Raw genomic sequence first — 27,320 nt, 5'->3', positions numbered from 1 at the left:
CAGCCTCAGACACTTGACACTTACTAGCTGTGTGACCCACTTAACCCTCATTGCCCCCCCCCCAAAAACCCACTAAATGCAAGCTGTTAGGAAACTCCCTCTACTAACACAGATGCATATCAGCAACTATTCTGCAATTTATAATTTTACAGCATTTGACTGGGGGTACTGGGAGGTGAAATCATGCTCAAGTTCACTCAGTCAGTTGGATTCAAAGGCAGAGCTTGACCCCAGGTCTTCCTGACTCTGAGGCTGCCTCTCTACCACTACACCAAGATGCATTCAAACATTTAAGTATTCCTTTGCACATGATGCCTGAAACTCTCCTGACAGAGAGACCATAGACTCAAGTTGCAGAATAAGGCATACATTTTGCGGCACTGCAAGTGTGGGGATTTGTTTTGCTTGGCTGCATATTTGTTAAAATGCTTTCTTTCCCGGACCCTCCTGCCCCATTTGGGATGGGTTAGGGTTGAATTGGTGGGGAGGTAGGGTTAGGGATAGGGTTATCAGAAAAGAAAGTCATCAAAGTGTTGTTTTCTTTTTTTAATGTAAATAGAACTAGAGTCACAAAGTTACATGGGGAATTTATTATATACTTAAAAGAAAAGTAAACTTTAATAGAGAATTGACATTTCCCTTCTGTGCATATGGAAGTGCTCATTTTATTTGGTGTTTATTAATTTCAGAATTAAAAAAAATAATGTTAAGACCTTGAATACCCCTATTTTAAAAGCACTTGTGTTATCTAGGATGTATAACACACTGGCCTATTAACGCATCAGTAGAGTGCCTTGAGAGAATGGGATTTTGAATAGATATATTTTGATGAAAATAAAGGGGATCAGGAAGAAAAGGACAAGCCTAGAGTATTGCTATAGTGAGTACAAGCCCCTAACATTTCTGCTGCTCCTTTATATCCTTCCCTTAAAATCTTTTCCCCTTCTTTTTGTTCCCTCCTCCCTCTACTCAACTTCTAGGGCTCTCCTAATATCTCTCCATTATTCCTTAGCATGAATGAAAATCTTATGGAACTATATGCTCTTAGGATCATAGCTGAAAGGCCCTCAGAGGCTACCTTATCTAACCTCTTCCTTTTACACATAAGGAAACTGAGGCCCAGATAGTTAAGGCATTTGACTAAAGTTATACAGGATCAGAGACAATATTTTAGCCAAGTTCCTCTGGCTCTAGAGTCAGCACTTTTCCTCCTTAACCATGTTACTTCTCAACTACCTCAAGGTTAGAAGGGACCTCAAAAGTCAAATACTCAGAGCTGTAACTAGGGATTTGGGCACTTAGGGAAGGCAGCAATAATTGTAATTCACAATTAAAAAATAATATAAGACGCAAATAAAAACAAATTCAGTTTAGCGGTGGGGGGGGGCATTATTCAGTATAGTGGCTTCTATACTACTGAAAAAGTACATGGCTTAAATTTTTTCACCCTCTAAATTTTGGTGCCCTAAAACAAAACCTGAATTATTCTGACCCCCATATCTAGTTCCACCTCCTTCTCAATAAAGAAATTCCACTGACAACATCTTTAGTAGGCTTGAACTCTTCTAGGGAAAAAGAATTCATTACTATGACCCTTTCCCACAATGAGACAAATCCCACATGATATAGGTACTCCCACCCCTTGTTAATGAAGACAAGGGTTTTAAATAAGATCCAAAGGCAGTGGATACACAAGTATACATTAGAAACACAGGCTCACAGATGCTATAAAGTTGTAAAACAATTTAATGCTTTCATGGAACAGCTAACTACATAGATCATACCATTCTCTCCCAATGGTATTTCCACTTTGAATGTGATTTCTTGCTATGGAACACAAAGCTATATACCCTGATCAAGAGGTTTTAGAGGATTATAGTAAGTAGGTAAAACAGTCTGAGGCTGGCCTTCTCTAGTCTTCTACCCTACCTTAAGCTGGGGCCTGCTAGTCCTGAAGGCACTAAAAGCCTAGGGAGGGGGGAAAGAGATAGAAAAGAAGGAAAATCAGGGGCAGCTAGGTGGCACAGTGGATAGAGCACCGGCCCTAGATTCAGGAGTACCTGAGTTCAAATTTGGCCTCAGACACTTAACACTTACTAGCTGTGTGAACCCTGGGCAAGTCACTTAACCCCAACTGCTTCAGTGGAAAAAAAAAAAAAAGGATAGTCAATGGGTCTGGAAAGGGAGATGGGGAAGGGCCCCAAATAGGGTCATCACTAGTCATTCTGACCTATGTCTTGCCACTGGACTCAGATCATTCTGGAGGAGAGAGTGAAGCTAATGACTTTACCCAGCTCTGCTTTACTTAAAACCAATTCACTTGCAATCCAAGACATCTCCCTCTTGATGTCCTTGGTCCTCTTCAAGAATGAAGGACAAACAACAACAAACTTCCTTATTCAATTATCATATGAATATAGTACTTAGCTCTGGATGGAACAGCTGGGATCATCTACCCAATTTCCCTCATTTTAAAAGTAAACCAGGGGCAAGCTAGGTGGCGCAGTGGATAGAGCACCGGCCCTGGAGTCAGGAGTACCTGAGTTCAAATCCGGCCTCAGACACTTAACACTTACTAGCTGTGTGACCCTGGGCAAGTCACTTAACCCCAATTGCCTCACTTAAAAAAAAAAAAGTAAACCAGGGCAGCTAGGTGGCACAGTGGATAAAGCACTGGCCCTGGATTCAGGAGTACTTGAGTTCAAATCTGGCCTCAGACACTTGACACTTACTAGCTGTGTGACCCTGGGCAAGTCACTTAACCCCCATTGCCCTGCAAAAAAAAAAAAAGAAAAGAAAAGAAAAAAGGGAAAAAAAGTAAACCAGGGGCAGCTAGGTTGTGCAGTGGATAGAGCACCAGCCCTGGAGTCAGGAGGACCTGAGTTCAAATCTGGCCTCAGACACTTGACACTTACTAGCTGTGTGACCCTGGGCAAGTCACTTAACCCCAATTGCCTCACCAAAAAAAGAAAAAAATAGTCCAAATCCAAATGATAGGATCACAGATTTAAATTACAAATAAGACAAATAAGGCCTGATAATATTCTGAGGTGGAGCCAAGATGGCGGAGGAAAGACATTAAGCTCTGGATACAATAACCCCCAAAATAGAATAAAGCCTATCCCCCGCAATCGGGTCGACACATCAGACACCCGCCAGAGAAATTTGCCCCAGTGCCTCTGAATCAGCTGCAGCACCAGCGTCTTCTGGAACCAAGCCCGCAGTCGGGCTGAACAGCTGGCCTGGGGGAGGTAAGTGCAGGGGTACCAGTGGATTGGGGGTAAGAATTCAACTGTCCCACCCCAGAGGGCAACCAGGAAGAAATCCTGAGCAGCAGGAGACCCAGGTGGGGGAGGGGAGCAGGGGAGCAGTCTCATCAGAAGCTGAGAACCACACCACAGAAAGCTTTGCTGGTTGGTTTCTTAGTAAATAGGCCTGAGGTTATCTCCGGACCTGAGAACAGGCCAGGTGAGATTAAAGCCTCCCCTGCCCCCAACCCAAAACACCTGGGACCCTCTGAAGCTGAGAACAGGAGTGGAGCCGAGAAGCAGCCCCACACCCCGCCACACCCCCCAGTGGAGAGTTTAAAATCAAATGAAAGAGAGGCCAGGCAGGCTGAGAAAGCCCAACCATTCCTCAGGTCACACTGTAGCTTGAACAGTGTGTCCTGGAAGCAGGGCCACACTTAAAGAAGGAGTTCAAAGACAAGAAATAGTAAACCAGGATGAGCAGGCAGAGAAAGCAGAAGACCATCGAAAACTTCTTTGGGGGTAAGGTAGACCACAATACAACCTCAGAAGAAGAAGATAATAACAGGGTCAAAGCTCCAACATCCAAAGCTTCCAAGAAAAATATGAACTGGTCTCAGGCCATGGAAACTCTCAAAAGGGACTTTGAAGAGAAAGTAGGAGAAATAGAAAGAAGTTGTAGAGAAAAGGAAGAAAGAATGGAAAGGGAAATGAGAGTGATGCAGGAGAGTCTTGAGAAAAAAGTCAACAGTTTGAAAAGGGAAATGGAAAAGGAGATTAAAAAACTGTCTGATGAAAATAACTGCCTAAGAATTAGGGTTGAACAAATGGAAGCTAGTGACTTTATGAGAAACCAAGACACAGTAAAGCAAATCCAATTGAATGAAAAAATAGAGGGCAGTGTGAAATATCTCCTTGGAAAAACAGCTGACCTAGAATATAAATCTAGGAGAGATAATTTGAAAATCGTTGGACTACCTGAAAACCATGACCAAAACAAAAGCTTAGACACCATCCTCCAAGAGATTGTGAGGGAAAATTGCCCTGATATTCTAGAAGAAGAAGCTAAAATAGAAATTGAAAGAATCCACTGATTACCTCCTGAAAGAGATCCCAAAAGGAAAACCTCCAAGAATATTATAGCCAAATTCCAGAACTCCCAGGTCAAGGAGAAAATACTGCAAGCAGCTAGAAAAAAGGAATTCAAATACTATGGAGCTCCAATAAGGATAAAGCAAGATCTAGCAGCTTCTACATTAAAGGACCAAAGGGCATGGAATAGATATTTCAGAGGGCAAAGGAACTGGGACTTCAGCCAAAAATCACATACCCAGCAAAACTGAGGATAATTTTTCAGAGGCAAAAATGGGATTTCAATGAGAAAGAGGTCTTTCAAGCATTCTTGATGAAAAGACCTGAACTGAATAGAAAATTTGACTTTCAAATACAAGATCCTGGAGAAGCATAAAAAGGTAAACAGGAAAAAGACTTCATGAGGGATATTAAAAGATCAAACTGTTTACATTCCTACATGGGAAGATAATACTTTGAAATCATAAGAACTATCTCAGTAAGAAATTCAGGGGCAGCTGGGTGGTGCAGTGGATGGAGCGCTGGCCCCGGACTCAGGAGAACCTGGGTTCAGGTGTGACCTTGGACACTTGACAATTGATGGCTGTGTGACCCTGGGCAAGTCACTTGGCCCCGGATGCCTCACCAAAAAACAAAACAAAACAAAACAAAAATTCTTCACAAGAAATTCACAGAAGACAGGGCTGAACTGAATATGAAGGGATTCTATCTGTAAAGCATTTATGTTTTGTTCTTTGTAGGGCAGATGGGGAGGGGTGTCTTATGTCTGGGGCTGGATTTGGGCTTGGGGGGCCTCCTGGGTCCAGGGCTGGTGCTTTGTCCACTGTGCCACCTAGCTAATCCATGATGACATCATTAAAATAGGGTTGAGGTATAGGAGGAATAAACTGGGGGAGGGAGAAGGGGAGAGATGGTCTGGGGAGAGGTAGTTCACATGAAGGAAACAAGAAGAAAGCTTATGGAGTAGAGTAGAAGAGGGGGAAGGAGTTGGGGAGTGAGTGAACCTTAATATCATCAGAATTTGCTCAAAGAAGGACTAACATACATACTCAAGTAGGTATAGTAATATACTTTTGCCCTGGGGGGGGGGGGAGAGGGAGAAAAGGAGGTAGGGGAGAAGGGAAGGAGTAAAGGGCAGATTGGGGGAGAGAGCAGTAAAAAGCAAAACACTTTCAAGGAAAATGAAGATGCTCTGCATTACTGCACCAGTATGACATATTGAATTGCTTGATCTCATAGGGAGGGTTGAGGAGGGAAGGAGGAAGAAAATTAAGAACACAGAATTAGCTCAGGGACCCTGATCTCATTGGAGTGGGCTCATGGAGGGAATAGCTTTCATATCCAATTGGGAGGAGCAATCTATTTAACCCTGCAGGAAAATAGGAGGGGAAGAGGAGAAGGAAGGAAGGGTGAAAAAAGGGAGTGCAGAGCGAGGGAGAGGATACTCAGAAGTAAGGCACCTCTGAGGAGGAATAGGTAAAAAGAAGATAGAGTAAATGTCATGGGAAGGGAGTGGGATGGAGGGAAATAGTTATGATGATTGATTATAATGGCAAAATGTATGGTACCTACTTTGCTGGGCTATTGTGGAGAAGATTCTCTGTCAAGCTTAAGGTACTATATAGAGGTTGTGATGAACAGGATGCTATCAGGAAAACCTAGAGAGACCTACATGAGCTGAAACAGAGTGAAATGTACTGTATACAAAATAACAGCAATAGTGGGGGATGATCTGCTGGGAAGCATGTGGTTGTTTTCAGCAAGGCAATGATCCAATGTAACCCTGAGGGACTTATGAAGATTGCAGCCCATCTGCAGAGAAAGAACTGATAGTATCTGAAAACAGATGGAAACACATTTTAACATATTTTTTTTAATTTCCTCTTTGACAATTCCTTAATCTGAAGTTTGGGAGTTTTTGACTGTTTTCTCTCACAACTAGCTAATATGAGAATTTTTCCATGACTACTCATGTATAACTTATTTTGAGTTGATTGAGTTCTTGTGGGTGGAGGGTGTGAATGGAGGGGGGGAAGAGAAGTTGGAACACAATGTTTTAAAAAAATTGATGTTAAAATTTTGTTTTTACATATATTTTGGAAAATAAAATTCTATTCAGAATAAATTTTTTTTTAAATACAAGTGAGGCCCAGAAAGGTAAAGTGTCTTACTCCAGGTCACACAGGTAGTAAATGGCATGGTTAGGATTAGAACCCAATTATCCTGACTCTAGATTCAGTGGTCTTTCTACATGGCCTTGATCTTCACATATTTAATTAACATTTTTTCCAAGCCCACTTCTGAGATAGGGTCTGCCTTACACATATACAACATTCACACAGAATCTATGTTGGAAGAGACTTCAGAGAGCAGCCAATCCAACCCATATCTAGGAAACAAAAACCCCTTGCACAACATTCCTGACAAGAGATGGTCTAGTCTTCAGCTGAAGGACTCAAGTGATAGAGAACCCACTACCTCCCAAAGCAACCAGTTCTACTTTTGAGCAGCTTTATTGGTTAGGTAATGTTTCCTTCCATCAAGCTTAAGTCTGCATCTCTAATACTTCAACCACTTATTTCTATTTCTGTCCTCTTTGGGCCAAGCAGAACAAAATTAATAACTCCCACAGGACATCCCTTCATGTTTTTAAAGACAGCTATCAAAGTCAGTCAGTCAATCAGTCAATAAGCATTTATTTAGTACCTATTATTTGCCAGGCACTGTGCTAAGTCCTAGGGATACAAAGAGGTAAAAGACAGTCCCTGCTTTCAAGGAACTCATAATCTAATGGGGGAGACAACAAGTAAACAAATATGTACCAAAAAAAAGCTATATACAAGATAAATATTTAATACAGGAAATAATTGGCAGAGCCAAGATGGTGGAGGGGAGGTTGTGACTCCCACAAACTCCCAATAAACCCATCCACTCACTCCCAAATAATGCCATTATAAATCCCCCAGAGCAGCCTAACTCACATAAGAACAGAGTGAGACTATTTTCCAACCAAAGACAGCAACTTGGATCACCTGATGATCAGGCTGAGAGAGGAGCTCAGCAAGCAGTCCAGACTCAGCCAGGAACAGACTGTGCCTCCAATGCTTCAGTGTCTGCAGCAACAGTGGCTTCTTCTGAGTCTTGGCTTCTGAGGCTGGTGTTTTGGCAGTTGGCCAGCAGGGAAGTGGCTGTGGTACTACCACAAAGTGCCCTGGTTTTGAACCAGGGGGCCGAATCAAGTGGTGGTGGCCCAGTGGGGGAGGGGCACAGGCATGCCAAGCTTCCGAACATAGAGAGTCAGATTTCAATCAGACATCTGCTTCTGGCTTGAGATGAGTAGGCAAAGAATTCAGCAAACAACAGCCAGCTTTTGGGGAGGCAAAATAGACCAGCATACCCCCACAAAAGAAGATAATAACAAAGTTAAAGCTCCAACATCCAAAGCTTCCAAGAAAAATATGGATTGGTCTCAGGCCATGGAAGCACTCAAAGGAGACTTTGAAGAGAAAGTAGGAGAGATAGAAGGAAGATTTTGAGAGATAGAGGAAAGAATGGAAAGAAAAATAAGAGTGATGCAGGAGAATCACAAGAAAAAAGTCAACAGCTTGAAAAGCCAAATGGAAAAGGAGATACAAAAGCTCTCTGAAGAAAATAATTGCCTAAGAATTAGTAGTGAACAAATGGAAGCTAGTGACTTTATGAGAAACCAAGACAGAGTAAAGCAAATCCAATTGAATAAAAAATTAGAGAGCAATATGAAATATATCTTTGGAAAAACAGCTAATCTGGAAATAGATCCAGTAGAGATCATTTGAAAATCACTGGACTACCTGAAAACCATGACCACAATAAGAGCCTAGACATCATCTTCCAAGAAATTGTAAGGGAAAATTGCCCTGATATTCTAGAAGCAGAAGGTAAAATAGAAATTGAAAGAATCCACCAATCACCTCCTGAAAGAGATCCCAAAAGTAAAACTTCCAGGAACATTATAGCCAAACTCCAGAGATCCCAGGTCAAGGAGGAAATATTGCAAGCAACTAGAAAAAAGGAATTCAAGTATTGTGGAACTATGGTAAGGATAACACAAGATCTAGCAGCATCTACATGGAAGGACCAGAGGGCATGGAATATGATATTCCAGAGGGCAAAGGAACTGGGACTACAGCCGAAAATCATGTACCCAGCAAAACAGGATAATCTTTCAGGGGAAAAAATGGGATTTCAATGAAAAAGAGGACTTCCAGGCATTTGTGATGAAAAGACCTGAATTGAATAGAAAATTTGACTTTTGAATACAAGACCCTAGAGAAGCATAAAAAGGTAAACAGAAAAAAGAAATCATGAAGGATATTAAAAGATTAAACTGTTTATATTCCTACATGGGAAGATAATACTTCTACATCATAACATCTTTCTTAGTATTAGGGCAGCTGAAAGGAATATACTTAGACAGAGGACACAGGTGTGAATTGAATATGAAGGGATGACACTTTTGAGGAGGGATAGGGTAAAGGAAGATAGAAAATAGAGTAAATATCAAGGGGAGGGAATAAAATGGAGGGTAATACAGTTAGCAATAGTAACTGTGAAAGAAATGATGAACAGGATGATATCAGAAGGACATATGAAAAATGAAAAACATATACAGAGAAAAAACTGATGGTATCTGAATACAGATTGAAGTATAATTTTACTTGTTAGCTCATCTTTCTAAAGGTGTTTTGTCTGTTTTCTTTCACAACCTGACTAATGAGAAGATGTTTTGCATAACTGCACATGTATAAAATATTGAATTGCTGGATTTCATAGGGAAGGACAAGGAGGAAGAGAGGAAGAAAATTTGGAACACAAAGTTTTAAAAAATCAATGTGAAAAATAATGATGAACAGGAGGAGTTCAGAGAAACCTGGAAGGACTTACATGAACTGATGCTGACTTAGAGGAGCAGAACCAGGAGAATATCATACATAGTAATAGCAACACTGGACTATGGTGATAGACTTGACTCTTTTTAGCAATGCAATGGTTCAAAACAATTTCAAAGAACTTCACGATAGAAAATGTTCTCAACATCCAGGAAAAAGAACTGTGGTTTATGAATACAGATTGAATCATTAAAAAAAAATACAGGAAACAATTAAGAGGAGAAGGCGCTAGAATTAAGAGAGGTTGGGAAATGCTTCCTATAAAAGGTGAGATAGTAGTTGGGACTTGAAAGAAACCAGGAGGGAGAGTGTTTCAGGCATGGGGGAGAGCTTGTATAAAGGAACCAAAATGGTAGTAGAGTGTCATATGTAGGAATAGTAAAACCAGTTTGGCCTCCACCAGAGTTTGCTTAAAGACCAATGATGGGGGGTGCAGCTAGGTGGTACAGTGGATAAAGCACTGGCCCTGGATTCAGGAGAACCTGAGTTCAAATATGACCCAAGACACTTGAGACTTACTAGCTGTGTGACCCCAAGCAAATCACTTAACCCTCATTGCCCCGCCAAAAAAAAAAAAAAAAGACCAATGAATGATAGGATGGGACCCTACAAAAAGTAGGATGGAGCCAGATTGTGAAGGGCTTTAAACACCTGAGAAGTTTATATTTTTTCCTAGATATAATAGGGAGCCCCTGGAGCTTATTGATCAGAGGAATGGCATAGCTCCTTTCAGTTCTAACAGTCTATGATTTTTTTTTTGTCTGTGTTTTCTTTCACAACATGACTAAAATGGAAATGTTTTACATGAATGCACATGTATAACCTATATCAAATTGCTTGCCTTTTCAACGAGGGGGAAAGCAAAAGAGGGAAGGAGAAAGAGAATTTGGAACTCAAAATTTTAAAAAACAAATGTTAATTTTTTAATGTCATTGGAAAAATATAAAATATTTTTTAAAAACAGTCTGCCCCATACTACATTTTCCTTTAAAATGGATCAAATATGAATTTTATTCCCCTTACCTTGCCATTAATATTGATGATAACATTATCACTTATATTCATATAGCCATCTGTTTACAAAGTTATTCCCCACTTATCATCTCATGGGAGCCCCATATCATCTTTGGATGGATCAGCTGGGCTGAAATCACTGGTTTGAGTGGGAAGAGTTGATTCTCTGTTGGCCTGATTTTTCGGGTGATTTTCATTTGAGACAATGAGACAGACAGAGAGACCAAGACAGACAAAGACAGTGATAGAGATAGAGACAGACAGAGATAGAGACAGATACAGAAAGACAGAATCCTAGAGAGATTGTATGATTGATTATTTATTATAGTTATTAGTATTATAAAAATTTATTTGAGCTCTCTGTGCAGTGAAAGCTTGGGCCTTTGCCCAGATTGTTGGTCTTCAGATTACATTCTGCTCAGCCGGTAAGATGCTAATGAAAACCTGAAGGAAAATCATTTAGCTCTTCAGTGTTGACTGGATTATGCCCCTCTTTGCATAGCTCTGTTTGTATGCTAATTACAGAATTCCAGGTTATAGCAGGATACATACTATCAGGCATGAGGAAGAGATGGAACTCTAAATACAACAGTCAAAACATGCATATCTGGGAACTTCCATAACCAGCTTATTTCCTAGGAACCTGGGCCCTCTGATTCTCAGGGAATTCTGCAGCAAATCTCAATGATATTCATTGTTAACAAACTTTGTCTATTAGTTCTGGTTTCATGGCTACAGTTTTCCTTAAAGAAGTATTTGGAGGGGCAGATAGGTGGCACAGTGGGTAAAGCAGCAGCCCTGGATTCAGGAGGATCTGAGTTCAAATATGACCTCAGACACTTGACACTTACTAGCTGTGTGACCCTGGGCAAGTCACTTGACCCTCATTGCCCCGCCAAAAAAAAAAAAGTTTTTGGAATACATTAAGAAGGAAGAGGAACTTGATATTGAGCTCATTGCCATATCCAGAGTATAAACTAATTTACTTTGCACATGCATATCATAAGAAGATCAATTTAGATAGAAGCTACAAGGGAGCTCAGAGGTCATATAATCCAACTCTCATTTTGTAAATGAGGAAACTGAGGCCCGGGGAAGTTTGGTGACTTGAACCCATATCCTTTGGGATAGTATGTTTGCCACTAATACCCCACACTGCTGAGCTTTTTGATCAATATTAAAGTGGGGTTTACATTTTAATACAAAATATGAAATACATTCTAAACATGGTTTGGGAACTGTTTCTATGAAGTTATACTTTTTAAAGGTAATTTTTCTTAACTAAAACAGTATTTTGAAAAAAATTGTAGCATTCTCTTTCAAAGTAGATGAATTGGCAACTAATCTTTTGTATTAATCCTCAGATTTTATGTGTCAAGTAAAGATATTTCAGGTCATTTGATTTTCTGTGACAGGTTAGAATTTAATCAATCTGGATTGTGTAAGAGTCTTTCTAGTCCTACTGCATGAGAAAAATAATTTTCAAAAAATAGCCCTTTAAAAAGGCAGGAGAGGGCACTTGCACTGTTAGCCCAGGCTGATGAACAATTACATCATCATTTATGATCTTTCCTGACTTCAGCTGGTGGAGCTGTTCTGAAGTTTTTCTTCAGGAAAGTTGTACCTCATTCTGCTAGTTAAGCATACCATGTAAGCTTTCATAAGCTTTCATTTGTCTCCAGTTGAACAAAATGAAACACACAAATCTGAAAAAGGAAATGTGTTAAAGTGGAAAGAACACTGCCCCTGGAGTCAGAGGGACTCAGGCTCAAATCCCAGTTCTGATATTTACTATCCATTTGACCCTGGTGAAGTCACAACCTCTCTGGGCCTCAGTTTCCTTAGCTGTAAAATGAACCAGCTAGACTACCTGACTCCTAAGTTTCCAGCTCTAACTCCATGATCCTACAATTCTTAGAACCAGAAGTTTTAATTAATGATTGTATCCACTTACCTGTCCCATATGTAGTGAAAAGAGCATTGGATTGGGTGACAGAGAGTTTGGGTCCAAATACTGGCTCTACCACTTACCATCCATGAAAACTCAGGCAAGTAACATAGCTACTCTTAACTCACAATCAAACCTTTATTTCCCAATCTGTAAAATCAGAGGTTTGTACCAGATGATCGCAAAGGTACCTTCCAGACTTAAATCATGTGATTATTTATTAGTTAAAAATTAAGCTGCACTCATTTAAACCATAAGGACAATTGTGACTAATTAGCAGGGGTCTTCATTGGTTTGTTTCTTCGGCTTCAAAATACCAAAGAAGAGTTGATTAAGCAAACATTATTTGGAAATTTCAATCTAAAACCCTCACATGGGGTTTTATAATACTAGCTGACTTTTATATAATGCATAGGGAGCATTCGACATCCATTATTGGATTTGATTCTCACAGTAGCCCTGTGAAGTAGGTGCTAGAGATTATTTTCACCATTTTGAAGATGAGGAAACTAAGGCTTGCCCAAGACAAGCTAGAAACACATCTAGAAAACAGCATAACTCCAAGCAGGTCTCTTCTGATTCCAAATTCACTTATCTTTCCATAATATATAATGCTGCTTCTCATGCACCTACTCTCTATGTTCAGGGTTCTGTGCTAGGTAATGAGGCTCCTGCCCTCACAGGGTCTCTTATTCTAGTCAGGGACATAGGCCCCACATGTGGTACAAGATAATTATGAAATGTGTTACACGAGTTGAAAGGAAGGAATAGTGACAGTGGCTTGGAAAAATCCCAGAGGATTTTATGGAAGGGGTGGAAGTAGAACTGGGCCTTAAAGGGCTGACAGGTAGGGAGAGAATTTCTTGAATTAATTTTGTCTCCTCTTTTGTGATTTGATCTCTTCAAAGTTATCTGAAAGCAATGGTCTAAGGTGAACCTAGCCCGTTCCATAACTCATCATTTCACTCCCTAGAGCTTCTAGGTGTATGAGAGAAGAGTAAATGTGGCCCACTCACCCCTGGTTTGGACGAAGGCAAGACAAGGGCAGGGGTTGAAAGCCAGGGATGTTAGAGTATGGGAATTTCAGCCTTTCCTGTCACCAACAATAATGACAGTGAACCAGACACTTACCTCATTTCCTAGATATATAGACATTATTAGGATCCAAACTGTCTGCACACTACACATATGTGACAGGATTTCTGAATTCCGTGTCCATGGTCATTCAGGTGGAGCCTATGAGGCCTAACTAGGTGCAGTATGAAGAGCAGTTCACTGCCTGCAAGTGGCTCATTTGATGAGAATTCAGTGCAATTTACTCCACATTTACAAAATAAATCACAGTAGATTCAATCCACCAGTCAATCAGTCAAATTCCCAAAGAGCTGGATAAAACATACATAAACCCTCCCCTCAGGTAACTTACAATCTACTCAGAAAGATGAGATTTGTATGAGTTCAATAGTCAGTTCTTCTAATGGTCATATAGCTCATAGGTATCAGAGGTTAGACTCAAACCTGAGTCTTTCCTGATTCCAAGGCTGAAATTCATTACACTGACATCTCACTGTCATAGCTACCAACCTTACATCATTATCATGATAAAGGTGTTTTATAAAATCTCAAGTGTTAAATAGATGGAAATTATTATGATGACATACTGTCATGTACTTTTTTGTGTGTGTGTGAGGCAATTGGGGTTAAGTGACTTGCCCAGGGTCACACAGCTAGTAAGTGGTGTGTCTGAGGCCAGATTTGAACTCAGGTACTCCTGACTGCAGGGCCAGTGCTCTATCCACTGTGCCATCTAGCTGCCCCCTGTCATGTACGTAATGCATGCATGTAACCTGGGCTCCCGCCCTAGGTCCCTTGGCTCAGATAGGTGAGCTTTTGCCTTTTCTTTCTGGACCTGGGTGGGTCTCAATGTCTGTTATCAATCTGCTCCCATCCCTTACCTCAGACCATCCCTTCCATTCCTTCTTCCACAGCTTACCTGTACTCTGCCCATGGGTCCCTTTGCTTTGGTACAGCTTTGCCTTATGTGGTGGGCCACAGGCCTTTGCATGATTTCCCCAGCTCCCAACACCATGGCATTCTGCAGAGTGTAATAAGTCTCCTCTCTATGACTCTCCCTTTATGTGTTGTCTTCTCCCATTAGGATGTAAGCCCCTTGAGGATAAGAGCTGTTTTGCTTTCTTATAATTTGTCCCTTCACCACTTAACTTAGTACTTGTCACAATTGTTTAATTGTTTTCAACTGTGTCCAATTCTTTGTGATCCTTTTTTTTGGAATTTTCTTGGCAAAGATACTGGTTGGCCATTTCCTTATCCAGCTCATTTTACAGATGAGGAAAGTGAGGCAAAGAGGGTTAAATGACTTGCCCAGCATCACACAGCTAATAAGTGTCTGAGGCTGGATTTGAACTTAGGTCTTCCTGAATCCAGGCCCAGCATTCTATCCATTGTGCCACCTAGCTGTACCATACTTGACACACAGTAAAGGTTAATAAATGAGCTCTCTCCCTCTCATCTTTACTGCCCCCCTTTTCTTTCTCTCTTGCCCTTCCTCTCCTAGATGTGACATGTGCATAAGTAACCAAAATATAAAATAAAATGTGAACTGTGATGCTGACCTTTTGTTTCCCTCAACACCCCTGAATTTCCTTCTGAATAAGGGAAAGAACACTAGATTTAAAGTTAGAAGGCCTGGAGTCAAATTTCATTTCTTAGCTTAAATAAATAAATTAACCTTTTTTGGATTCAGTTTGCTCACCTGTAAATTTAGATATTCTAGTAAATTATCTCTATAACCCAAAGTCGAAATTCTTTGTCTCTCGTTATCCAGTCAACAAAGTATACTTGTTAAATGAGCAGAAGAGCACAGGGACCCCACCACAGCACACTAATCTAAATTATAAAGTGGTCAGTATTGATGACTTTTGTACTCAGCTTTCATTCTACTCTCCTTCCCTGAGCTCTTTGTCATTTCCTGGTCCAATCCTCCAGATGGATGTAGAGCTTTCTCCCTCTGCCTGACTCATTCCTTTCTATCTACACCCCAACTCTCAATAGCTATTAATATTGTTGCTAATGCCTCCATCTAGCTCTTATTCTATCAGTAGCTACATGAATCAGTATACTGACTCACAACCTCTTATCAGGAAACTAATTAGCTGATAGAAAGGGACCAGTCACAAGATGTTGACTTCCCTCCCAAATCCATGGAATGAATTCAATTTAATTGCATTCAACAAACATTACTAAGTACCTACAAAATCCAAGGCTCTATAATAAAACAAGAATGTCAAAATGAATTCCATTAATTAAGTTACTACAATACCTGGGGCAACAAAGGAAGAATACTGAAAAAACATATAGTGAAGAGATATGAACTTGAAATCAGAAAATCTAGATTGGAATCTCAGTTAAGACACATAATTATGGGTATGTCACTGCACCTCCTTTCTTCATCTGTATATAGTGTCCACTACTAGACTTCCCCTTCTACCCCCCCATCTCACACTCACAGACTGAGCCAACTATGACCCAATTCATTACTCTGTAGGTGAGCCAATCCTAAAACTAAAGCTCATAAGCCCCCACTAGTCACTTATCTTTAATAATCAGCCAGCTGATACAATTAGCTCAAAGTAAAGGCATTTAGTGAAATGGCAATTTAAAAGCAATAGTAACGCAACATTTCCCCCATAAACCTGAGATATACCCTCCCATAGCTCCTCATAGCATCAATGAGAAGAGTGGATACATATATAGAGTATATTAGTAGAGAAGCACATACACAGCATAGGCTACTTATATCTTGCAATGCCCTTTTCCTTTTCATAATATACTCATACTGCTCCTCCGGAATACAGCATGTATACTGGATAGTTCACTTTCCTTTCCACTGCTCAACTCTCAATGGCCAGGGTTGGTTTCCTCCTTAGCCCCACAGAGCTAATATTCCTCAGAGTTGTCTCTTACCTCAAATAACTGGGCTTATTCTCTATTGAATACAATGCTTTCTATTAGGAGACAATAATTCTGCTGCCAGACACAATGGCCAAAGATAGAGGATTAGAGGGAAACCAAATGAACTCTTTCAACATTCTTCTCCAAACATCTTTAAAATAACACCTTAAATTAAATTTTTGAGTGCAAAGCCAACAAAAAAGTCAGGCAAGACATTTTTCTGGCCTAAGAAGACTTAGGAAATCAGTAGGAGAAGCTTGTGATACCAGGATGGAAGCCTCTCTGGAGCCCTCATGCATAGCAGCAGCAGCAGCTTCAGGAGCTTTCAACCCAGAGACAATGAGAAGGGTTAAGACAACTGATTGGAAAGAGATTACAGAGGACCCTTTGCTGGCACCAGGTTCTTCTGGAGCTGACTGGTGACTCTATTGGCCATACACAGTTCTGGGTCACAGTTCCAACACAGAGAAGAGTAGTAGGGGTCAGTCACAAGGGAGCAGGGGCCCTGGTCACAGTTCAATGGCAAAGAGAACACTAGTGATTGTAACTGCAGGGGACCAGGGAGCCTTCCTGGGTAAAGACCAGACCAGGAGAGCAGTGACCACACCTCTCTTGTTTTTGTTTTTGTTTTTTTTTGCGGGGCAATGGGGGTTAAGTGACTTGCCCAAGGTCACACAGCTAGTAAGTGTCAAGTGTCTGAGGCCGGATTTGAACTCAGGAACTCCTGAATCCAGGGCCCGTGCTCTATCCACTGCGCCACCTAGCCGCCCCTGACCACACCTCTCTTAGAATCACACCACCTTAGAAGCACCAAATACTTGTAAACCCCATAACTAGCTCTGAAAACAGCAGCATGGAAAAACCTTGAAGTTTGGAACAATGCTTTCTGACCCCCAGGGGAGAAGAGCCCAACTTGAATATAAAATTCAAAGTCAAAAAATAGGCTGGAAAATGAACAAACAATAGCAACAAAAAAAAGAATTTGACCATAAAAATTCCCTATAGTGGCAGAAAAGACCAAGACATAAAACCAGGAGGAGAAAACAACATGAAAATAGATACAAAGTCTCAGAGAAAAATGCTAATTGAACCCAAGACAAACAAGAATTCCTGGAAGGGTTAAAGAAAGAAATTAGAGTGACAGAGGAAAAATTGGGGGGAAAATAAAAGTGATGCAAGAAAATTATGAAAAGAGAATTGACAGCTTGATAAAAGTGGTACAAAAAATACAGAACAAAATAACACCTTGAAAAACAAAATTGGCCAAGTGGTAAAAGAGGCACAAAAATTTACTGAAGAAAAGAATTCCTTTAAAAGAAGAATTCGCCAAATGGAAAAAGAGATAAAAAAGCTCATTGAAAACAATCATTCCTCAAAAATTAGAATTGGGCAAGTGGAAGCTAATGACTCCATAAGACATCAAGGAACAATAAAACAAAGTCAAAACAATAAAATAATGGAAGAAATGTGAAATATCTCATTGGAAAAACAACTAACCTGGAAAATAGATTGTAAAAATAATGTAAGATTTATTGGCAGTGATCAAAAGCAGTGATCAAAGACAGAACCTACATATCATATTTCAAGAAATGATCAAGGAAAACTGCCCCAATATCTATGATCCAGAGGGTAAAATAAAAATGGAAGAATCCAATGATCATCTCCTGAAAGAGATCCCAAAATGAAAACTCTCTTGAATATTATAGCCAAATTCCAGAGTTCCCAGGTTAAAGACAAAATACATAAAGCAGCCAGAAAGAAACAATTCAAATTTGTGGAGCCACAGTCAAGATAACACAAGATTTAGCAGCTTCTATGTTAAAGGAGTAGAGGGCTTGAAATATGATATTCCAGAAGGCAAAGGGGCTAGGATTACAACCAAGAATAATCAGGGGGGAAATGGATATTTAATAAAATAGAGAACTTTCAAGCATTCCTGATGAAAAGACCAGAGATGAATAGAAAAACTGGCATTATAACACAAGACTCAAGAGAAGCATAAAAAGGTGAACCTGAAAGAGTAATCATAAGGGTCTCAACAAAGTTAAATTGTTTACATTCATATAGGGAAAAATTGTACATGTAAATCCTAAGAACTTTATCATTATTAGGGCAGTTAAAAAGAGTTTACATAGACAAAAGGCATGGATGTGAGTCAATTATATTGGAATGATCTGCAAAAAAAATGATAGGGTGAAAAACAGAATGCATTAGGATAAAGAGGAAGAGAGAAGTAGAATGAGGAAAATTTTCTCACTTAAAAGAGGCATGAAGGAAAGAGCTTTTAAAGTGGAGGGGGGCGGAGCCAAGATGGCAGAGGAAAGGCATTAAATGAACAGAGATCCTGATACAATTACCCCAAAAGCAGCAATGAAAGAACCCCTGGAGAAAAACCCACAAAAATATAGGCTGAGATTATTTTCTAGCCATAGACATATTTTCTGGGCTGTGAGCAAAGTCCAGCCCCGCGATCATGCCAACAGAGACCCCAGGCACACTGCATCAAAGGAACTTGATCCTCAAGCCTCAGAATCATCTGCAACACCAGCATCTTCTGGAGCTGAGCTTGCAGTCAGGTAAGAGGGCTGAAGAGCTGGCTGGGGGGGGGGGAGTGCAGGGGTGTCAGTGGGACCTATGGAGGAATTCGTCTGTCCCTCCCTAGTGGGGAACCAGAAAGAAATCCTGCTCAGTGGGAGGCCCAGGTGGGGGAGGGGTGCAGGCTTGTCAAAGGTAAGTACCACAGCACAGAAAGCTTTGCTGGTTGGTTTATTTAGTAAGTTGGCTTGAGGTTATCTTCAGACCAAAGAACAGGCCAGGTAAGAGAAAAACATACCCTCCCTCAAAGCAAAACACCTGGGACCCTCTGAAGCTAGAGACAGTAGTATAGCCTAGAAGCAGGTCCCCCCCCCCAATGGGGAATTAAAAGTCAAGTAAAAGACAGGAAGATGAGCAAGAAAAGAAAGTTTTGAACTATAGAAAGTTTCTTCAGTGACAAGGAAGATGAAGGTGCACCTCCAGAAGAAGATAACAACCTCAGGGCCCCTACATCCAAAGCTTCCAAGAAAAATATGAACTGGTCTCAAGCCATGGAAGCACTCAAAAGGGACTTTGAAGAAAAAGTAGGAGAGATAGAAGGAAGATGTAGAGAGAGAGAGGAAAGAATGGAAAAAGAAATGAGAGCAATGCATGAGAAAAAAGTCAACAGCTTGACAAGTAAAATGGAAAAGGAGATTTTAAAAATCTGTCTGAAGAAAATAATTGCCTAAGAATTAGGATTGGACATATGGAAGCTAGGGACCTTATGAGAAATCAAGACACAGTAAAGCAAATCCAATTGAATGAAAAAATAGAGGGCAATGTGAAATATCTCCTTGGAAAAACAGCTGACCTGGGAAATAAATCCAGGAGAGATCATTTGAAAATCATTGGACTACCTGAAAATCATGACCAAAATAAGAGCCTAGACATCATCTTCCAAGAAATTGTAAGGGAAAATTGCCCTGATATTCTAGAAGTAGAAGGTAAAATAGAAATTGAAAGAATCCACCAATCACCTCCTGAAAGAGATCCCAAAAGGAAAACTTCCAGGAATATTATAGCCAAATTCCAGAGATCCCAGTTCAAGTAGAAAATATTGCAAGCAGCTAGAAAAAAGGAATTCAAATACTGTGGAGCTCCAATAAGGATAAAACAAGATCTAGCAGCATCTACATTAAAGGACCGTAGGGCATGGAATATGATATTCCAGAGGGCAAAGGAACTGGGACTACAGCCAAAAATCATGTACCCAGAAAAACAGTATAATCTTTGAGAGGAAAAAATGGGATTTCAATGAAAAAGAGTACTTTCAGGCATTTGTGATGAAAAGACCTGAACTGAATAGAAAATTTGACTTTTGAATACAAGACCCTGGAGAAGCATAAAAAGGTAAAAGGAAAAAGAAATCATGAGGGACATTAAAAGGTTAAACTGTGTACATTCTTACTTGAGAAGATAATACTTCCAACTCATAAGAACTTTCTCAGTAAGGAATACACAGAGGACACAGGTCTGAACTGAATATAAAGGGATGATATCTGTAAAGCATTCATTTTTTGTTTATCCTTGTACTTTGTGGGGCAAACAGGGTGGGTTGTCTGGTGTCTGGTGCCAGATTTGGGCTCTGGGCCTCCTGGGTTCAGGACTGGTGCTTTGTCCACTGTGTCACCTAGCTAACCCATGATGACATCTTTAAAATAGGGTTGAGGGGTAGGAGGAATAGACTGGGGGAGGGGGAAAGGGAGAGGTGGACTGGGTAAAGGTAACTCACATGAAGGAAACAAGAAAAAAAGCTTATGGAGGGGAGGAGAAGAGGGGGAAGGAATAGGGCAGTGAGTGAACCTTACTATCATCAGAATTGGCTCAAAGAGGGAATGACATACATACTCAAGTGGGTATGGTAATACATTTTTGCCCTGTGGAAAAGTGGGTAGGGAAGGAGATAAGGGGGGGGGGGTTGGAGAAGAGGGGAAGTAGGGAAGGGAAGTTTTGGGGAAGGAGCAGTAAAAAGCAAAACACTTTTGAGGAAGGTGAAGATGTTCTGCATAACCGCACATGTATGACATATACTGAATTGCTTGATTTCATAGGGAGAGCTGAGGAGGGAGAGAGGAAGAAAAATTTAAGAAAACAGAATTAGCTTAGACCTTAACCTCATCAGAGTGGGCTCAAGGAGGGAATAACATACCCACCCAATTAGAAGGAGTAATCTATTTAACCCTATAGGAAAGTAGGAGGGGGAGAGGATAAGGAGGGAAGGGTGAATGAAGGAAGAGTAGAGTGGGGGAGGGGGCAGTCAGTATCAAAACACTTTTGAGGAGGAATAGGGCAAAATAAGATAGAAAATAGAGTAAATATCATTGGAAGGGAATAGGATGGAGGGAAATAGTTATGATATTGACTACAATGTTAAAACGTATGGTACCCACTCTGCTGGGCTATTGTGAAGAAAATTCTTTATCAAGTTTAAGGTGGGGCAGCTAGGTGGCACAGTGGATAGAGCACCAGCCCTGGAGTCAGGAGTACCTGAGGTCAAATCTGTCCTCATACACTTAACACTTACTAGCTGTGTGACCCTGGGCAAGTCACTTAACCCCAATTGCCTCACTAAAAAAAAAAAAAAAAAAGAATAAGTTTAAGGTACTTTATAAAAGTTATGATGAACAGGATGCATCAGAAAAACCTGGAAAGGCCCACATGAACTGAGGCAGAGAGAAATGTACTGTATACAAAATAACAGCAATAGTGTAAGATGATCTGCTGGGAAGCATGTGGTTATTTTAAGCAAGACTATGATCCAATATAACTCTGAAGGACTTATGAAAATTGCAATATACCTACAGAGAAAGAACTGATGGTATCTGAAAACAGACTGAAACACATTTTTTTGACAACTCCTTAATCTGAAGTCTTGTTTTTATCTGTTTTGTTTCGTAACCTAGCTAATATAGAAATGTTTTCCATGACGACTCATGTATAACTTACATTGAATTGCTTCAGTTCTTGGGGTGGGGGGGTGGGAAGGGAGGGAGGAAGAGAAGTTGGAACACAAAGATTTTTAAAAATTGATGTCAAAATTTGCTTTTACATGTAATTTGGGAAATAAAATTCTAAACAATGTAAAAAAACTAATAAGAAAAATGAAAATGTTTTTTAGCAGGTTAAGTTCTAATGGGGTGAAAGGTAGAAGAGATTCCGAAGAGTGATAATGATGTAAAAAATCAATAAAAGTTTGAGGGGGTGATAAAAGTAAAAAATAAAAAATAAAGTTAAGGGGGAAATTGTGGAGGGAGGTGGAGGGTAATGCTTGAACCTTACTCTCATCAGAATTGGTTCAAAGAGGAAAGACTATATATACATATAGATATACGTACACACACACACACACACACACACACACACACACACACACACACACACACACTCAGTTGAATTTAGAAATGTAATTTACCCAATAGTGAAACAGGAAGGGAAGGGAATAATAGAAAAGAGGGGAGGTGATAAAAGAGAGGACATATTAAGGGAGGCAGTGGATAGAAGCAAAATAGATTTTTGAGGAGGGACAAGATAAAAAGAGAGTGGAGAAACAAATGGGACAGAAGGAAATACACAATAATCATAACTGTAAATGTGAATGGGATGAGCTCACCCATAAAATGGAAGCAGATAGCAAAATGGATTAGAAACCAGACTCCAACAATACAGTATATTGTTTAAAAGCAACACACTTGAAACAGAAAGACACAAAGAATTAAAAGATGGGAGCAAAATCTAATCTGCTTTAGCTGAACTAAAAAAAGTGCTAAGGGTAGCAAACATGATCTCAGACAAAGCAAAAGCAAAAATAGATCTCATTAAAAGGAATTATTGTCTGCATTTAGCTGTGTAATCCTAGGCAAGTCACTTAACCCTCATTGCCCTGCAAAAAAAATTTTTTTAAATAAAATAAAATAAAAGTAATTATCAGGAAAACTACATTTTGCTAAACGGTACTATAAACAATGAAGTAATATAAAAATTCTATATCAGGTTTCTCTGATAAAGGTCTCATTTCTCAAATATCCTGAGTATAGAACTGAATCAAATTTATAAAAATAAGAGCCATTCACCAATTGATAAATGGTAAAAGGATTGGAGAAAAGTAAATTAAAACAATATGGGGTACCACCTCACACCTATTAGAAGGGACAAATGCTGGAAAAGATGAGGGAATTAGACATATTAATGAATTGTTGGTAGAGTAGTAGACTGGCCCAACCATTTTGGAGAACAGTTTGGAACTAGGCTCAAAGAGCTAAAAAGCTGTGCATACCCTTTGACCCAGTAATGCCACTATGAGGTCTGTAAACCAAAGAGAGCAAAGATAAAGGAAAATGACCTATATGTACAAAATTATTTACAGCAGCTCTTTTTGTGGTGGCAAAGAATTAGAAATTGAAAGGATGCTCATCAATTGGGAAATAGTCAAATGGATTGTGGTGTATGATTGTGATATATACTATTGTGCTGTGGGAAATGATGAAGGTGGGGGTGGTTTCAGAAAAATATTGCAAAACCTATATGAACTGAAGCAAGGTGAAGTGAGAAGAACCAGAAGATGACTGTGCGCAGTAAGAGCAATGTCACCCCAATTGAAAAAATGATCAAAGGATATGAACAGGCAGTTTTCTGATGAAGTCAAAGCTATCTATTGCCATATGAAAAAATGTTCTAAATCACTATTGATTAGAAAAATTCAAATAAAAACAACTCTGAGGTTCCACCTGACACCTATCATATTGGCTAATATGACAAAAAAGGAAAATAATAAATGTTGGAAAAGTTGTGAAAAAATTGGAACACTAATGCATTGTTGGTAGAACTGTGAACTGATCCAACCATTATGTTTTGTTTTTGTTTTTCTGTTGTTTTTGCAGGGTAATGAGGGTTAAGTGACTTGCCCAGGGTCACACAGCTAGTAAGTTTCGAGTGTCTGAGACCGGATTTGAACTTAGGTCCTCCTGAATCCAGGGCCAGTGCTTTATCCACTGCTCCACCTAGCTGCCCCTATCCAGCCATTCTAGAGAGCAATTTGGAACCATGCCCAAAGGCCTATAAAGCTGTGCATACCCTTTGACCCAGCAATACCACTACTAGGTCTTTTTACCAAAGAGGTAAAAAGGGAAAAGGACCCACATGTACAAAAATATTTATAGCTGCTCTTTTAGCGGTGGCAAGGAATTAGAAATTGAGGGAATGCCTATCAATTGGGGAATGGTTGAACAAGTTGTGGTATATGAATGTAATGGAATACTATTGTGCTGTAAGAAACGATGAGCAGGTGGATTTCAGAGAAACCTGGAAGGATTTACATAAACTGATGCTGAGTGAAGTGAGCAGAACCAGGAGAACATTGTACACAGTATCAACAACATTGTGTGTTGATCAACTGTGATAGTCTTGACTCTTCTCAGCAATACAATGGTCCAAGATAGTTCCAAAGGACTCATGATGGAAGAGGCCCTCCAAATCCAGAAAAAAAAAGAACTGTGGAATCTGGATGCAGAGTGAACCATACTGTCTCTATTTTTTTTGAGGTTTTTCCTTTTTGCTCTGATTCTTCTTGCACAGCATGACTAACACAGAAATATGTTTAATGTGATTGTACATTATATAACCTATATAGGATTGCTAGCTCTGTTGGGGAGGGGGGAGGGAGGGGAGGGAGGGAGAAAAATTGAAACTAGAAATCTTATAAAAACAAATGTTGCAAACTATCTCTACATGTAACTGGAAGATAAAAAAATATTTTTATGGGGAAAAAAAGAGCAATGTCATAATGATGATCAACTGTGAAAGACTTGACTCCTCTGATGAATTTAATGATGCAAGATAATTCCACAGGACTCATCATGAAAGAATTCTATCCAACTCCAGAGACAGAACTAATGAACTCGGAGTATAAATTGCAGTATGACTTTCTCACTTTCTTTATTTTTCTTGCTTTTAAAAATATGGCTAATATGGAGATGTTTTGCGTGATTTTGCATTTATGATTGATAGCATACTGCTTGCCTTCTCAGTTTGTGGGGGAAATGATGGGAGGAATGGAGAGAATTTAGAACTCAAAATTTGAAAAGAGAAGATTTCTCCAAATAAATAATAAATGGGGAGATTTTTTTAAAAAAGTGATACCATGGGATAGAGCACCAGCCCTGGAGTCAGGAGTACCTGAGTTCAAATCCGGCCTCAGACACTTAACACTTACTAGCTGTGTGACCCTGGGCAAGTCACTTAACCCCAATTGCCTCACTAAAAAAAAAAAAAAAGTGATACCATGGCTAATGCTTTAGGAGGGGGAGAGAGAAGTTCAAAGAATGATCTCTTAAGAGAGCTAGCCTCTTTTTCCATAGATGGCTTTTTTCTCTGTTGCCAGAAGCCTCACAACTCAAAGAGGAAAAGGAAGAGAAGGATGAGAAGGAAGATGAACTCTTTATCCTGGATGATTCAGACACTCACCTGTGTAAGGGCAGGACTTGGAAGTGCTAAAACTGACTTTACTGTGTTGCCTACCTGAAGGTTTTCACTGACAGCCCTTAATACTTGCTTTAAAACATGTTATTGGTCCCAAATCTTCTTCAAGACATTAACACATCTTACCTGGGTTACTTCGGTAAGGTGATTTAATCTCCCTAGTGTCAATTTCCTCGTCTGCAAAACCAGGGAGTTGGGTTGAATAGCCTCTGAAGTCTTTCTCTGCTCTAGATCTAATGAACTCAGTGAAAACGTTAACTCTAATTTGCAAGAGTTTAAATTTGTATTTAAAACTCTGCAATAGGATTTTTCTATGTCAATACTCTTTTATTGAAGTAATTTACCTAGAATTTCAAGACTTTGAAAACTCAGGAACATTTTAAATGAAATTCCTCAATAGACACACACCCAAACAGCAGCCTTTCTTAATTAGCTGCTCTGAAGTAAAACATGCCAGGGAGTCTTAGTGTATGTAAACCAATGCTCTGCTAACAAGTAACTTAACTGCTGAGTTATTCTAAGTAAACTTGCTGTCTGAATGGAATGAAATGCTGAATTACCAAGGAAAAATATACTTTCAAAATAAGTCATTTAAAAAAGAGGCATGCTCTGTTTCCCTTTAAAAATTCCCTAGAGAAGATTATGAATTGGTCAGCTCAAATATTAAAAGCAAATCAAGAAAATAGAAAAACAAACTTTTAAATCATACACATTGAAGACCAGAGGTTATTCTTTGGAGCTGGATAACATCAACCCAATCTAATTCAACAGATATTTATTAAGCACCTACTATGAGTTGTGGTATGGTATGGTGTTGTGGGAAAAGTGCTAGACTAAGTGTTATAAGGCCTGAGGACTTGAATCCTGACCCTGACATTTTTTATCTGTGTGGCCATTGGCAAGACCCTCTATCCCAGTTTTCTCATCTGTAAAATAGTGATGATAATAATACTTATACCACCTACTTCATAGGGTTATTGTGAAGAAAGTGATTTGTAAAACAAACTGTTATAGAAATGTAAGTTATTATTATATGCACTATGGTAGGTGCATATGAGAATGAACCAATCCTTGTGTTGTAATAGTATAATCTAAACACTAATTCCTCTTACAGTCCTCATTCCTCTCCAAGCTATACTCCAAATCTCCTTGACCATGCCCCAGATCTTCATCCTGAAGCTTCACTCCAACCCTAGAATTCACAATTTGGAAATACACCTCGCCCCTTTAGCCTTTCCCTCTGATTAGATGGCTCTTCCAAGAAACTTCACTTAGGGAGGACACTTAAGGAGGACCCAAGATGTTCTCCAGACTTTCTATACCATGCTTCTGGGACAGATAATTCCCTTTCCCACTTTTTTTCCAGTTTCCTTGTATGTGTAAGCTCATTTAGCACGGAGACTATCATTCTTTCTACTCAGCACAGTGCTTAGCACATAGTGATTGTTTCATAAATATTTATTGACTAGCTGACCAACTAATATAGCCTTAGATAAATATTGCAACCCATAAAATCTGAGCTAACTAAAAAAGGAACTATCCAGTCTTCTATTTCATGCATGGGAGTGGAGTTTGGTTGCGATTGGTAGTTTAGAAAACTCTCCACTCTTCATTATAGCGATATCAGATTTTGATTTTGTTTTTGAAACAATAGGGGTTAAGTGACTTGCCCAGGGTTATACAGTTAGTATATGTCTAAGGACAGATTTGAACTCAGTTCCTAACTCCAGAGCCAGTGTTCTATCTATAGCACCACCTACCTGCCCCATGTAAGCTTTCAAAATGTACTTCTCTTCAGGACACTCAACAACAATACAACAAAAACAATAATTACAGTAGCTGATATTTATATTAGGTTTTTTATTTTTGTGGGGCTATGGGGGGGGGTTAAGTGACTTGCCCGGGGTCACACAGCCAGTAAGTGTCAAGTGTCTGAGGCTAGATTTGAACTCAGGTCCTCCTGAATCTAGGGCTGGTGCTTTATCCACTGTGCCACCTAGCTGCCCCCAGCTGATATTTATAGTACAATGTGTTTTAATGTTTACAGAGTGATTTCTATACATTATT

At 39.7% G+C, this 27,320-nt stretch overlaps 1 protein-coding gene across 1 annotated transcript in view; it reads right to left on the bottom strand.

The window, feature by feature from the left end:
* Nucleotides 1–27,320, bottom strand: part of APCDD1L (APC down-regulated 1 like) — a 61,446-nt gene that overhangs the window by 10,247 nt on the left and 23,879 nt on the right. The window lies entirely within an intron of this gene.

The sequence above is a fragment of the Dromiciops gliroides genome, chromosome 2, assembly GCF_019393635.1.
Source record: "Dromiciops gliroides isolate mDroGli1 chromosome 2, mDroGli1.pri, whole genome shotgun sequence".
NCBI lineage: Eukaryota > Metazoa > Chordata > Mammalia > Microbiotheria > Microbiotheriidae > Dromiciops > Dromiciops gliroides.
The sequence above is the reverse complement of the archived record's forward strand: the minus strand, read 5'-3'. Positions and strand labels throughout refer to the sequence as shown.